We start from the raw sequence: 14,873 nt of genomic DNA, 5'->3' as shown, positions 1-14,873 counted from the left end.
TTTCAGGCCTGTGTCAACAAAACCTCTTTGACTGACACAAATGAAAGCCACATACAAAGAAAAACAGCTATGAGAACACAGTTTTTAGGATTGACTGCTAGGGAGCTTTTAAAGAAAACTGAGGCATCATAAATGTTTAGAAAAATCAATGACAAATCAATCATAACATCCAAATCTAGTGCAGGATAATGGGACAGAAGAGTACAAGAAGTGTCAGACAAGAGTATCAGGTACTGCATTACGACTTGAAAGTTTTTCTTTATATTAAATCAGTGCGGGCATCAGATGCTCAGTACCTCTGAAAATCAGCACATAGGTGTCTCAGAATGTGCACCCAAGTCAGTGGACAAGTTTTAGCTAAATGATTTGCCTATGGTCACATAGGAAGTCTGTGACAGAGGTAGAAATAGAATCCAAGTTTCCCACACCTATTCCAGTTTTTCAGTTCAAAGCTATCATTCCAGTACCACTGTAAATTTGAGAATGAGCATCATATCTGCAGCTGAATGTGTTTGCTAGGCATCTGGTTGCATAGCATGGAAATACTTTTGCTAGCATGTTTTGAACCACTGATAACAATGTCATAGGTGAAGTGTCCATGTACTGAAATACGAGTAATCACCTTTGTGTACATAGGTCCTGATTCTCCATTCTAGGGCGACCAGATGAGAGACGTGAAATATCGGGACACAGTGAGGGGGGGTTGCCGGTGAAGCAACAAAAACCAAGAGCCGGCGGCGGAGGAAAAAACAAAAGAAAAAAAAACCCACCAAGAGCCGCCGGAGCATAGGAAAAATTGGTGAGGGCTGAGCACCCACCGGCAGCTCCACGCCCCACCCCTTCTCCCCCCACACTAGCTCGCCTTCACTCTGCCTCCATCTCCCCTGAGCTGGCTGCTGCGTCCTGCTTCTCCCCTCTCCCTCCAGCGTTTGAGTCACCATACAGCTGATTAGCGCAAGCCTAGGAGGGACGGATGAGGAGAGGGAATGCCATGCTTGGGGAAGAGGTGGGGCCAGGGCAGGGATTTGGTGAGGGATCCAATGGGGGAGGGAGGGGCGGAGTTGGGGTGGGGCCAGGGTGGAGTTAGGGTGTGGGAGCTCGAGCCTCCTCCACCTGTGCGCCGGAGGGCAAAATATCGGGGCAATTCGCGTCCCGACCAAACATTGGTCGGGACATGGGACGAACAAATAAATATCGGAACAGTCCTGATAAAATCGGGACGTCAGGTCACCCTACTCCATTCACATGGGTGTAAATCAGGAGTTGCTCTATTAAAATGTCAAAGGAGTTGCACTGGTGAAAGTGAGAGGAGAATCATTTCCATTGGCGGCAGACCATGAAGCAGATTCATCGCTGTGCTGGTGAAGGAAAAAAGGGCAGTTCCTCTAGGGGAAAAGGGTGCTATTGGGGCAAACTGTGCAGGTGAGGGCAGCCTTAAGAGTTGAGCAAACTTATGCCCGTGTCCCAGTGGTTCCTATGGGACACTGCAGGGATACAGAATTACTAGGACACAGGACCTCCCCACCCAGGCCTACTCCTGTCCCCACTTCTGCCTCTCCCTCCTTCAGCCTGCCCTCCTCTCCCTTAGAGTGGCCACTGCACCAATTGGAAGGGCCTCCGCAGAGATGGAGTAGAACCGCTAGAAATGGCTGCGTGCCTGATGGGATTAGGGGCCCTGTTACACAAAGAATTTACTGGGGGGGGGTGTGAGGGGGGAAATGCAGTCCCTTTCTGCTTTCCCATTATTCTACCATAGCAATATTATTCTACGGCACACAATCCAAGCTAGCATTCCAGAACACCTGAGCAATCTCTTTGAACCTCATAACTTGGTATAGAGTGAAGTGCAGCTGAGAGATACTAAGCAGTTTTTCTACCCAGAAATGCAGTTTGTTGTGAGCAGCAGAAATGCTTCTTCAGATACCAGGTGTGGCTGGAAAAACCAGTTCTAGATTAAGAGTATCAGGCAGACATTCAAAAATTCCCAGTGGACTAAAAGCCCCTTTGCTGCGTGCATCCTGCCTGCTTTACACTATTCTGTTGTTGTCAAGGGGGAGGAAACCAACCAGAACTTCCCTGAGGTGAGCGTGACCCCTCCTTACATCAGAAGTGTGCAAAGTCCCTAAAATGCAAAGATGAAGCTGAGCTGCAAGTCTGGATCTGGAATCAGATCTAGCCTTTCTGAAAGTTCAGGAAGGAGTTTGGATCTGGGGTTCTGGGTTGGCTCATTATAGATAAGGGACCAGCTGTAAAAATCCAAACTTACTCCAATTTTCCTGTCCCCACTGAAAACCCACTGCATGTTTCTTATGTCACTTCACATTTGTGTCCTGCTGTACGTTCTTAGTTGTATTTGTGTAGCTACTGCAGGGGTGAAAGTAACTTACAGGACTTACGGGTACTGCGGCAGTCCTGAGGGGGGCGTGGCCTCATCCAGAAGAGGTGTGGCTTTAACTGGAAGAGGCGGTGCCTCTCAAGATTTAAAGGCCCTGGGGCACGGCTGTGGCTGGGAGCCCCAGGTTCTTTAAATCAACCCAGGGCTTCCAGCTGAAGAGGTGGCTAGGAGCCCCCGGAGCTCAGGGACAAATTAAAGGGATCGGGGCTCCGGCCACCACAGAGCTCTGGGCCCTTTAAATCCCCCCCACAGCTCTAGCTGCCAGAGCCACAGGCGGGATTCAAAGGGCTCTGGGCTGCCCGCAGCTGCAGGAGCTCTGAGCCCTTTAAATCCGGCCCCAACCCAGCTGCCTGAGCCGCGGGCAGGATTTAAAGGGCTCTGGGCTGCCCACTGTGGCAGGGAGCCCAGAGCCCTTAAAATCCCTGCCGCGGAAGCCGGTGCGGTCCGGCACGGTGTACTGGCTCTTGCCGGTACACCGTACCGGACTGTACCAGCTTACTTTCACCTTTGAGCTACTGAAGCCTAACGTCTCTTCACAACGCTATCTAATTTCTGTTCTAAGGACTGGCAGCATAAACTGCAGTCTTGTACAGTACCATTTGGTGTCACCCTACTTCACACTTTTGGCACCAGGATCAATACCCAGGTCCCAGTTCAGCAAGGTACTGAAATCCCATTGAGGCTACTCACATCCTTTAAGTTAGGCACATGCTTAAGTAACACTGAATCCAGACTTAAATGTTTAAATATTGATAAGTGCAAGTGTAGAAGGAAGGAGAACAATTTAAACAAAGGTACACAAATAGACAGGTTCTAACTGGCTGATTGATAATCCTGTGGATACATGCAACAAAGCCACAATAAAATTCACTTTCCCGCTGAGAAAAATAAGGTCATCACCTCTTGGGAAACAAGCATTCATGATCAAAGAATCTCTGTGAAGTAAGCAAGCAAACAAAACAATGGTGTGTATGTAAATATATATACACAATACTCACGGATTTATGTGACATGTTGCATATATTCATGCCAGTCCATTCCTGTTTGTGGAAACTGAGGGTGAAACCCTGGCCACAGTGAAATGAATGGGAGTTTTGCTATTGGCTTTAGTAGAACCAAGATTCCCACCTCAGATTATCAAAGACAAGCTTCTTTTGAAGCCTGCTAAGTATCCACTAGCTCGACCTTTATCACTAATCAAATCGACAGTAAATATATGCACATTTTCTATTTTAATCTAGGACCTAAACATTTTTCTAGCTAGATTGGAGGGAAGGATAGCTCAGTATTTTGAGCATTGACCTGCTAAACCCAGAGTTGCAAGTTCAATCCTTGAGGTGGCCACCTAGGGATCTGGGGCAAAAATTGGTCCTGCTGGTGAAGGCAGGGGGCTGGACTCAATGACCTCTCAAAGTCCTTTCCAGTTCTAGGAGATTGGTTTATCTCCAGTTATTACCTTAGGTTGCAAAACTATAACAGGCCAGATGCTTGCTGATGTCAATCACTGTAGTTCCCTTAAAATCAATGGAACTATACCAATATTTACTATCTCTTCACCTCCCTTCTTTAGATAAACATCAGGAAATTCTGGATTTTCCTGCAAAAATCAGTGTTTGTTTCTCTGTACATTTTTGCCACCTCCCCCACTACATTGAAATTATGGTTTTTTTTAAACTTTTGTCAGATGTTTTGTAGCATACAAATTATTCAGTTTAATACTGTAATTATTGTTATGGGAGGTGTTTAATTCCCTCCTCCCCCTCCGCCGCCCATGTCTTATGTATTCTGCTCAGTTAAATGGCTGCGTCAGTTATTTCTGGTGGGTAGATTTATGTGTCTCCTCCAAATGGGAGCTGTGCAGCTCATTTGAGTTACGGCATCTTTGGAGCTGGATTAGGATCACTGTTTTCTACTTTCAATGAGGGAAAGGACTAAGTCTGAGCATGGTTACAACACATTTTTAAAAATTACTTGGACTTGTTGGACAAAGCAGAGCAAAGCATTTTAACTGCAAGCATGCACACATACACCTTAACCATTGATCTGCTCCGCTGGAGTTTCCCTCTCCCAGCCCCTTAAATCGCCTGTTTGTGGCCACGTTATTCTCCTCTTCCTACTGCCAGAGAGCAAAATGAAGACGTCACTCAAGGAGATCCCAACATCACTTAAAAGTTAGTCATTGTTTGCTTGATCCTTCAAAATGCTGAATGCTCTGGCTCTAATTCAGTAAAAAAGTTAAGTGCAAGTATGTGATCACTCCCATTGACTTCCTGAGAATGACTTTGGATGGTTATCTGAGTATGTGCTCAGTGACTCCTAACATCTGGACCTATATTAATCTGAGCACATGCTTAAGTTATTGCTGTGACGCAGCCAGGGTGCTTGGCACCTAGCAAGACTGAGACCTATTGGTCTGATCCTGCACCTCATAGAATTTTAATGATAAATCTGACTTTGGCGGTACAGATTTGAACTCTAACTAGCTGAGAAGGAATTCACCCCTGACATTGACAGTCACTGGACACAAACTCACTTAAACCCATCAAAAGTCTGTCTGGAGATATAGGGCTCTTGAAACTGTGATGAGCTAATGATCCTAGGCTGTGATTAGTAGATTGTAAAGGAAACTGCAGCTCTTTCTATGGTACATTACCTGTTTGTTAGCCTCCAAAGAACAAAGGACTTAATATCTCTAAAAATTGTTGACTCTTGTCATTGGAAATCATGCTAAAATATGGGCTGGAATTTTACTTGCTTCAAATGGACTCTAAGAGTAGCATTTGAGTTATATGTGCAGAATCTGAAGTCAAGCATTACGTCTCATTGGAGCAAAACACGGTTATATATTGTCTTAATGACAAAAAAGAAGCAAAACTTTTCTTCACTGTGAAAATAACATTTTAGGCAATACATCTATTTTTGAAAGCATTTTGCAATACTTATTTTTATCAGTGACAAAAAACCAATAGATGTCAGTGCTGATTTTATCTCTGTATATAACCTTCAAGTGATACATCAAAGATAATAAGAATTAGCTTATCCATAGGGCCTTGTGCTTAAATTTATGCTCTAAGCTCAGCAAAGTTTGTGCAGTGTGGTGTACCCAGAGAAGGGCTGTCAATTAGTTACAGTTAACTCATGCAGTTAACTCAAAAATATTAATCATGATTAAAACAATTAATTGTGATTAATCTCACTGTTAAACAATAAAATACCAATTGAACTTTATTAAATATTTTTGGATGTTTTTCTACATTTTCAAATGTGTTGATTTCTATTACAACACAGAATACAAAGTGTGCAGTGCTCACTTTATATTATTTTTAACTACAGATATTTGCACAGTAAAATGATAAACAAAAGAAATAATATTTTTCAGTTCAAAACTTGTACCTCATACAAGTACTGTAGTGCAATCTTTTAATTGTGAAAGTGTAATTTACAAATGCAGCTTTTTTTTTGTTACATAACTGCACTCAAAAAAAAATGTAAAACTTTAGCGCCTACAAGTCCACTCAGTCCTACTTCTTGTTCAGCCAATCGCTAAGACAAACAAGTTTGTTTACATTTACGGGAGATACTGGTACCTGCTTCTTATTTACAATGTCACCAGAAAGTGAGAACAGGCGTTCACATGGTACTTTTGTAGCCGGCTTTGCAAGATATTTACATGTCAGACATGCTAAACCAGTGGTCCCCAACCTTTTTGGCTGGTGGGCACCAGCCAAAGAACCACTGCAGCGGTGGAGCACCCACCGAAATGCCACCAAATTTCAGCGGCATTTCGGCGGCGATGCCTCCGGATGACATCGCTTGCCGTCGACAAGCGACGTCATCGAGAGGCGTCCCCACCGAAATTCAGGGGCCAGGACGTGGGCCATGGCCCCTGTGGGCACTGCTTTGAGGACCCCTGTGCTAAACATTCCTGTGCCCCTTCATGCTTCAGTCAACATTCCAGAGGACATGCTTCCATGCTGATGATGCTTGTTAAAAAAAATAGAGCATTAGTTAAATTTGTGACTGAACTCCTTGGGGGAGAATTGTATGTCTCCTACTCTGTTTTACCCACATTCTGCCATATATGTCATGTTATAGTAGTCTCAGACAATGATTCAACATGTTTATTTTAAGAACACTTTCACGGCAGATTTGACAAAACACAAAGAAGGTACCAATGTGAGATTTCTAAAAATAGCTACAACACCCAACCCAAGGCTTAAGAATCTGAAGTGCCTTTCAAAATCTGATCGGGATGGAGTGTGGAGCATGCTTTCAGAAATCTTAAAAGAACAACACTCCGATGCAGAAACTACTGAACCCAAATCACCAAAAAAAAGAGAAAATCAACCTGCCAGTGGCATCTGACTCAGATGAAAATGAACATACGTCAGTCCGCTCTGTTTTGGCTCATTAATGAGCAAAACCCGTCATCAGCATGGACACATGTCATCTGGAATGGTGGTTGAAGCATGAAGGGCATATGAATCTTTAGCGCATCTGACACATAAATATCTTGTGATGCTGGTTATAACCGTGACATATAAACGCCTGTTCTCACTTTCAGGTGACATTGTAAATAAGCAGCAGGCAGCATTATCTCCTGCAAAATGTAACCAAACTTGTTTGTCTGAGTGATTGGCTGAAGTAGGACTGAGTGGACTGGTAGGCTCTACAGTTTTACATCCTTTTCTTTTTGAATGTAGTTTTTTTTTTGTACATAATTCTACATTTGTAAGTTCAACTTTCATGACAAAGAGATTGCACTACTGTACTTGTATTAGGTGAATTGAAAAATACTATTTCTTGAGGTTTTTACTGTGAAAATATTTGTAATAAAAAATAAATATAAAGTGAGCACCTTACTCTTTGTATTCTGTGCTGCAATTGAAATCAATATATTTGAAAATGTAGAAAACATCCAAAAATAATTAAATAAATGGTATTCCATTGTTGTTCAAGAGCGCAATTAATCACGATTAATTTTTTAATCACACAATAAATCACTATTAATCTTTTCAATCGCTTGACAGCCCTATTCCAGAGTTAGCAAACCTGACTGCACTAGAATCATAGAATATCAGGGTTAGAAGGGACCTCAGGAGGTCATCTAGTTCAATACCCTGCTCAAAGCAGGAACAATCCCCAACTAAATCATCCCAGCCAGGGCTTTGTCAAGCCTGACCTTAAAAACCTCCAAAGAAGGAGATTCCACCACCTCCCTAGGTAACCCATTCCAGTGCTTCACCACCCACCTAGTGAAAAAGTTTTTCCTAATATCCAACCTAAACCTCCTCTACTGCAACTTGAGACCATTGCTCCTTGTTCTGTCATCTGGTACCACTGAGAACAGTCTAGATCCATCCTCTTTGGAACCCCCTTTCAGGTAGTTGAAAGCAGCTATCAAATCCCCCCTCATTCTTCTCTTCTACAGACTAAACAATCCCAGTTCCTTCAGCCTCTCCTCATAAGGCATGTGTTCCAGCCCCCTAATCATTTTTGTTGCCCTCCGCTGGACTCTTTCCATTTTTCCACATCCTTCTTGTAGTTTGGGGCCCAAAACTGGACACAGTACTCCAGATGAGGCCTCACCAATGTCGAATAGAGGGGAATGATCACGTCCCTCAATCTACTGGTAATGCCCCTACTTATACAGCCCAAAATGCCGTTAGCCTTCTTGGCAACAAGAGCACATTGTAGACTCATATCCAGCTTCTCATCCACCGTAACCCCTAGGTCTTTTTCAGCAGAACCGCTGCCTAGCCGCTCGGTCCCTCCTCTGTAGCAGTGCATGGGATTCTTCCATCCTAAATCTCCCTAGAGGGGAGTCTTACCGCTACAGAAGGCAGATGGTGATTTCAGCTGTCTCCTATGTTGAGTTTCTAGAGGAGGCAGGATTAATTTACAGCAAACTCCAATACAAGCATGCTGGTATGAACCTCCTCATAGAGCCACTTAATCAACATACATTCCACTGCCCTGCTCATGACCTTTTGCATTATAGACTTCCCACGGGCACCCTGCTCCCCAGGTGCAGTACTAAATATGGCACACCCTTATTGTGGGTGTTGCCTTTGTTCAGAATCATAGATCTTTTTCGATAGATAACTGCTAAAATGGTTTACTGTTGAACTGATACGAACTTTTGATTGAGTTTACATGTGCTGTGTTCATCAGTGTGGATTCCTGGATTCAAAAAGAAGTATTGTGCTCCTAATACATTTATTGAATAATCTGAATCCAGGATTAGAGTTGCCTTTAGAAAATGTACTTTAAAAATGAATTTTTTTTGCCAAAAACAACTACTATTTTGCTCGCATTATTAGAACAACAGGATGTTCTCTCCTGCCCTGAAGGGACAAAGAGGAAATGAGAACTATGTTTTTCTTATATGATCTGAGATACTACTTTTCTGGGCCAGTGCTGTGAACTAGTGGTACTGCTTTGAGAAAGACACAGACTTGATTTTTTTTTCCAATCTTGGTATTTTACTTTCTATGGGTCTGTTTCTAATTCTGCTCATACTGATGTTACACCAGTATAACTCTTTTTGACATCAGAAGGATTGCTCCTCATTTACACCAGTGTAAATCAGATCCTAATTAAGACAGGAGGCATGGGAAGCACTGTAGAGGTAGAATGCTATATTCTTGCTCGAAGAGAATACAGAATAGCTGTTTCAAATTTATAAAATGCAATTGATAGACAACAATGGAAGCAAGGGAGCATCCTTCCTGTCCTCTTTATCCATAGGAAGGAGTCTGTGGTTTGGAGGAAATGTGGAAGTATTGATTTGTACATTTGTGTCCTGTTATACAGAAGTTTGACAGGAAACACGTAGGACTTGATTTGAAAAAAAGTAAATCAATTCTCTATGGTACTTACATAGACCCCATTAATGTAGTATCTGAACCCCTCACAGTCCTTAGTGTATTTATCTTCACCACATCTCCGTCTCCTCAAAAGCCCAGGAAGAAATCTGGGCTCTGCAAGAGCGGGGAAAGGAAGAGCTTGAGCAGCAAATTCCAGAGTCAAAGGGCCTTCACCAGAAATATCCTGCTAGCCACTATCTTGCTTTTAAATTAAGAAGACTCCAGATAAAGGAGACGCCATAGATCTCAGCTGTGGCAATGTATGATGGGGAGAGAGGCAATCCCTCAAGTAACCAAGCCCTTAACCATTTAATTTTATAAATTAAACCTAGCACCATGAATTCCACCATGAAGGCTGTTGGAAACCAGAGCAGTGTGTAATATGCTCTGAGTGCGAAACTTCATTTAATAAGTGATCTACCAAATGCAGCACTAGCTGTGATTTCTAAATGGCTTCCACACAGAGCCCATCCATAGCGCATCACAGCAATCTGGTCTCAAGGTGAGAAAAGCATGGATCACTCTGGCAAGATCTCACACTGGACAATAGTGGTTGTATACTTCTTGGCTATAGCTATTGCTGGTGCTTGGGTGTCTAGTACTCCGCATCCAGGAGACGTAATTCTGATTTTGTTAAAAGAACATGCAGTGGTTTGTAGAAGCTCAGTGTTTACCTGAGAGACACCTCTCACATCCCCCTGACGGTGGCTGCCTTTATACGACCATTAGTAATGACGTCAGGAGAGGGATCATGCTTGGAGAGCTGTTGAGGTCATTTGGGCAGAGAAAACACACAGCACCATTACTGTTTGACAGTTTGCCATAGGGCTGTTGAAGCTGTAATGACTTCAAAAGAAACCAGAAAACAGAAGAGATGGACTGAGGACACAATGCCCTTGACTGGGAAAAAAACAGCACCCAAAAAACCTGATAGTAATTACTTTTTAATTGTACTAGAGTAATTCTGCAAGAATGTCCCCTGAGCTGCCTCCTACACCACAGCTGTGTGAGGAATTATCCAGCTCTTTGCTGAAGTAACTCTTTACAAAAAGCCATGTAGGTCATTAAAGTGCTAATTTTTTTTATATGAATCTCTGAGTAATGCTCTGATTATCTCTCCATGGGGAATGAAGAACTCAACATGAGATCCATGCCACTCCCTCCTCCTTTCCTGGAGCACTCTCCAGACTGGCTTGGCATAAAGCAGAGAAGTAAATGTATGTGACCTGGCCAAGTTTCTAATGAATAGCTCAGCTAAGTCCATTGATTAGACACATGGCCTTGTACAGCGTGAAGGGGTTTCAGCACCACATAAAATGGCAGATTATTCCTAAGAAAGGTGAATACTGTAATTGCCTTTTGAATTTTTTTAAATACATTTTGCTGAATACAGAAAATGTGCCAGGAAAGAATGTCACTGACAGCAAAAAAAAAAAAAGAAAAGAAAAGAGAAATGGGAGTTAACTCCCAAGGAAGTCTTACAGCTGTACTTATTTCTGACTATGTTATCACTGGACTCTGTGATGATATGCTGCTATCTCAGTCTACAATGGTTTTGATTTGTTTCAGTTGTCAAGGTTTTTGTACTTTGAGTCTGAACCTTAAAGAAGATCACTTCTGGCTGGAAGACTCTATTACCAGCTCCTTTTATTCTGGATCAAGCTGTTGCATTTCTCACACAAAGCCTAAACAAGTATTTTTCCTGGTATAATACATCCCTTCTATCCTCCAACTGGACAGAGGTAACTATAAAAGATCTCTATTTACTGCATCACCCAAAGGATGCATTGCATAACATGAAACTTGCTAAACTAGAATGAGTCTAGTTTAGCTATTCTGTGTTGCCCTATGACAAATCCTTATATGGAAGGGGCAAAACCTTCATAATATTAACTAACTGTGAAATACTATACCATGCAGGGAAAGTTTCTTCTTAGGCTCTGCTTATAATCAGCCTATGTCCTGAATAATTAGCATTGGTCATCCCTGTAACTTTGTTCCCCAACTAATATAACTGCAGAAGCTATCTTATGCGCAAGAGATGCAATTTCGTCCTACAGTAAAAACCCAAGCAAGGACCTCCACAATGATAAAACCCTGCTGTGGGGCTGCCTATATGTGAGAGGGATGCCTCTGAAAATCAGTTCTGGAGGACTTGATCAAGATCACACAGGAAGTCTAGGTCTCAGCCTGTAATATAATCTGATTCCCAGCTCACTGCTTTAATCATAAAACCATCCTTATACTCATAACCAGGATTGAACTTTTGCATTTCTCAAGTTTTTCATGGTCAAAGTTGGAATTTTAATATTTTATGAACATAGGAATTTTCAGCTGATTTATTTTATTTTTAAAGACAAAATAAAAAGGGAGGAAATAAATGTGCAAGATGCGGTGATATTATTTTGCATAATTCCACAAATTTTACACTGCGTTACTCTGAGTATGCAAAAACCCTCACTACTTCAAAAGTATACAGAACAGCAGGTGAGCTCTATATTGTATACACATTTATATATTTACAGTCCATGCCAAAAGTTGATTTTAATTGCTTGTAACTTTAAAATATGTAAATGTTTTATATTAATTTTTAAATATATAAAGTTATTTTAAACATGTTTCAAACTTCTCTCTATATATTCATTGCCCCATTAATGCAGCATCTTAGCACCCCATCGGGATCTAGCCACATGTGAAATTAGAAGTTTTTGTCCTCCATCCTACAGTTTTGTATGGGAGTAATTTTATACCTGAGATGTCCCATTGATTGCAAGGGGCACTTGTGCATGTTTGCAAGAATGAGGCCTTTAAGAGCAGGTATTTTTATGTCCCATATATAAAAAAACTCATTTTTTTAAAACATGAAGAGTATATATTTTCCACCGCTCAAAATGGTTGGTGGATATTGCTCAAACTTTCAAAAAACAAAACAAAACAAAAATTTAGTTTGATAGACATCATAGACAATTTCAGCCCCAAACTAGAATTTTGAGAAAGTTATGAGTGACCGAAAATGGGGTTATAGTAAAGACTAAATTACCATTTCAACTACAGAGCCTTTTCTGTAATGAAAACATTCACATACATTTAACCACTCTGTCTGTTTTGTCTGCCTCCCTATAATGTCACCACTTTTGGTGCCAGAGCCTTCTCCTCTGCAGCTCATTCCATTTGGAACAGCCTTCGGCTGTCTTTCAGCTTCATCAACTCTATCTCATTTCAAATTTCATCTCAAAACTTTTCTCGCTATGCCTCTTAATGTCTTTCTCTCTTTACTATTGTGTAACACAGTGTTTCTCAAAGACTAGTCCATGAACCGGTGCTGGTCTGTGCTAGCTTCCTTACTGGTCCCAGAGATTTCCCTGACACAGTTTAGGAAGGCAACAAGTGAGACTTTGGTACCAAAAGTCTGAGAAACACTGTAACATATTGCAGAGCACACGTATATTACGTAGTTAACTATTTTTATTATTAAATCTGTAATTGCTTATGTCCATAAGTAAGGCCTTACCAAATTCACTACTGTGAAAAATGAGTCACAGATCATAAAATCTAGCTATTGAGGGGGGGGGGGGGGCGCAGTATTGAGACCCTTACTTCTGTGCTGCCTTCAGAGCTAAGTAGCCAGAGAATGGCAGCTGCCAGCCAGGCGCCCAGCTCTGAAGGCAGCACTGCCACCAGCAGAAGCTCAGAAGTATGGGTGGCATAGTATGGGGGGGTCATCACTTTTGGGGGCCCTAAGCCAGCCTTATGAGTGGGCAATGTGGGCAAGAGCCCAGGATGCCTTGGTGGGGGGGCACCATGGTTATTCCCCCCCCCCACAGCTAAGGGTCCTTTAACCCCTGAGCACTGTGCCTGGAGCCAGGGAGGGGCAGGGCTGGGGCGCCCTGGCCATGGGCTCTGTCCATGCACTGGGCTTCAGCTGCTAGTCCCAGCTGGACTGGGAAGGGACAGGACTTCCTCTTCCCCTGAATGGGTTACATATATGGGTTACATCCGGGAACTCCTCCCCGAGGCAGAAAGCTCTGCGACCTGTGACTGGGAGCCCAGCTCTGAAGATAGCACCACCACAAGCAACAATGCAGAAGTGAGAGTGACAATATCATATCATGCGATGCCACCCTTACTTCTGTGCTGCTGCTGCTGCCTTCAGAGCTGGGCTCCCGGCCAATTGCCGCTATTCTCTGGCCGCCCAGTTCTGAAGGCAACGCCAACATCATCAGGAGTGCAGAAGTAAGGGAAGTAAGCAATACCGCAACCCCCTTACAATAGCCTTGCAACCCCCCCACAACCTGCTTTTGGGTCAGGACCCCCCGTCACCACATCGTGATATTTCAGATTTAAATATCTGAAACCGTGAAATTTAAGATTTTTAAAGTTTCATGACTGTGAAATTTATCAAAATGGACTGTGAATGTGGTAGGGCCCTATCCATAAGGCAATTCATTTATATGAAAGATGCTACATATTATTGTTTATTGTTATTCCCTGGAACTGCATTGCACTGTCACTATTCTTTACCCATACACAGTATTTAACAAGTAAAGATGGCAAGGAACATATTCAGGCAGCATATATGGCAGTTTATAACATTTATCTGAAGAGCAGCAAAGATTCTTTTGAAAGTAGCAGAGAGGTAGCCGTGTTAGTCTGGATCTGTAAAAGCAGCAAAGAGTCCTGTGGCACCTTATAGACTAACAGACGTTTTAGAGCATCCCACGAAGTGGGTATTCACCCATGAAAGCTCATGCTCCAAAACGTCTGTTAGTCTGTAAGGTGCCACAGGACTCTTTGCTGCTTTTGAAAGTAGGCAATTCCAGCTTTTCATTGAGTCATGGTCAAGCTTTTACTCAATTACTCACTTAATATTAACCTTGACCTCCTCTGTTTATGCCATTTTCCCAGTCCAGCTTCCTACTGTTTCCCTATTTTGGGAAGAGACGATAGGGGGGTGGGAGGCGAGCAGAGGAGAATCATGTCTCTTTAAGAAAAATGCTTCTTTGCTTCGCCAGCGCCTAGTGGTAATATAGAGCCTCTCTAGTAAGTAACACACTTTACTATCCTCCAGCTTTGGAGCTGCTGCAGTGTGTCTGTGCAGCACTGCAGAATCCCCACCTAGAGAAGGAAAAAACACACACGGACATTGGTCAAACAGGAAGCCGAGGACGGCCGTTTGGTAAGTACACTAGCAAATCTTGTATCCATGTCTTAAACAAATATGTAAAAGGTGGGACGGAGGGGGGATGGGAAAGGTTGTTCACACACATTTGAAATAGATTATGCCGCATGCTGTTTTCTGCCGCTCTCCCTGTGTCTCTCAACTGCTGGAGAGACAACTCCCCCTTTTCTGCCCTCAGAGCACTTTTTGCTGTGTTAATCAGCATAAACTTTCATGCAACAAGGAATTTGGGAAGACGGAGATTTTTCTTTTTATAGAGAGAGAAATATCCTGCTTTTTCCTCCGATCGCAGAGCCAAACATGGCAAGTCAAACGACATAATACCATCATGTGGCTGGCAAAATCTCCATGTCCTATCAAAAGGATGTGCTGATTTTTTTTTCAATTTTCTGAAATAATCTGGGGGTGAAGGAGAGAATAAAGGGGAGTT

The 14,873-nt window shown here is 42.6% G+C and overlaps 2 protein-coding genes across 6 annotated transcripts in view; one reads left to right on the top strand and one right to left on the bottom strand.

Annotated features, from left to right (window-relative positions):
* Positions 1-14,873, bottom strand: part of LOC127053442 (zinc finger and SCAN domain-containing protein 29-like) — an 881,068-nt gene that overhangs the window by 736,404 nt on the left and 129,791 nt on the right. The gene's annotated exons all lie outside the window — the stretch shown is intronic.
* Positions 14,333-14,873, top strand: part of ADD3 (adducin 3) — a 186,138-nt gene continuing 185,597 nt past the window's right edge. For all 4 annotated transcript variants that reach the window (XM_050958033.1, XM_050958022.1, XM_050958029.1 and 1 more), the window contains exon 1: positions 14,333-14,440. The gene's annotated coding sequence lies outside the window, so the exon portion shown is untranslated. The remainder of the gene's footprint in view (positions 14,441-14,873) is intronic.

Source organism: Gopherus flavomarginatus, chromosome 6, assembly GCF_025201925.1.
Source record: "Gopherus flavomarginatus isolate rGopFla2 chromosome 6, rGopFla2.mat.asm, whole genome shotgun sequence".
Taxonomy (NCBI): Eukaryota; Metazoa; Chordata; order Testudines; family Testudinidae; genus Gopherus; species Gopherus flavomarginatus.
The sequence above is the reverse complement of the archived record's forward strand: the minus strand, read 5'-3'. Positions and strand labels throughout refer to the sequence as shown.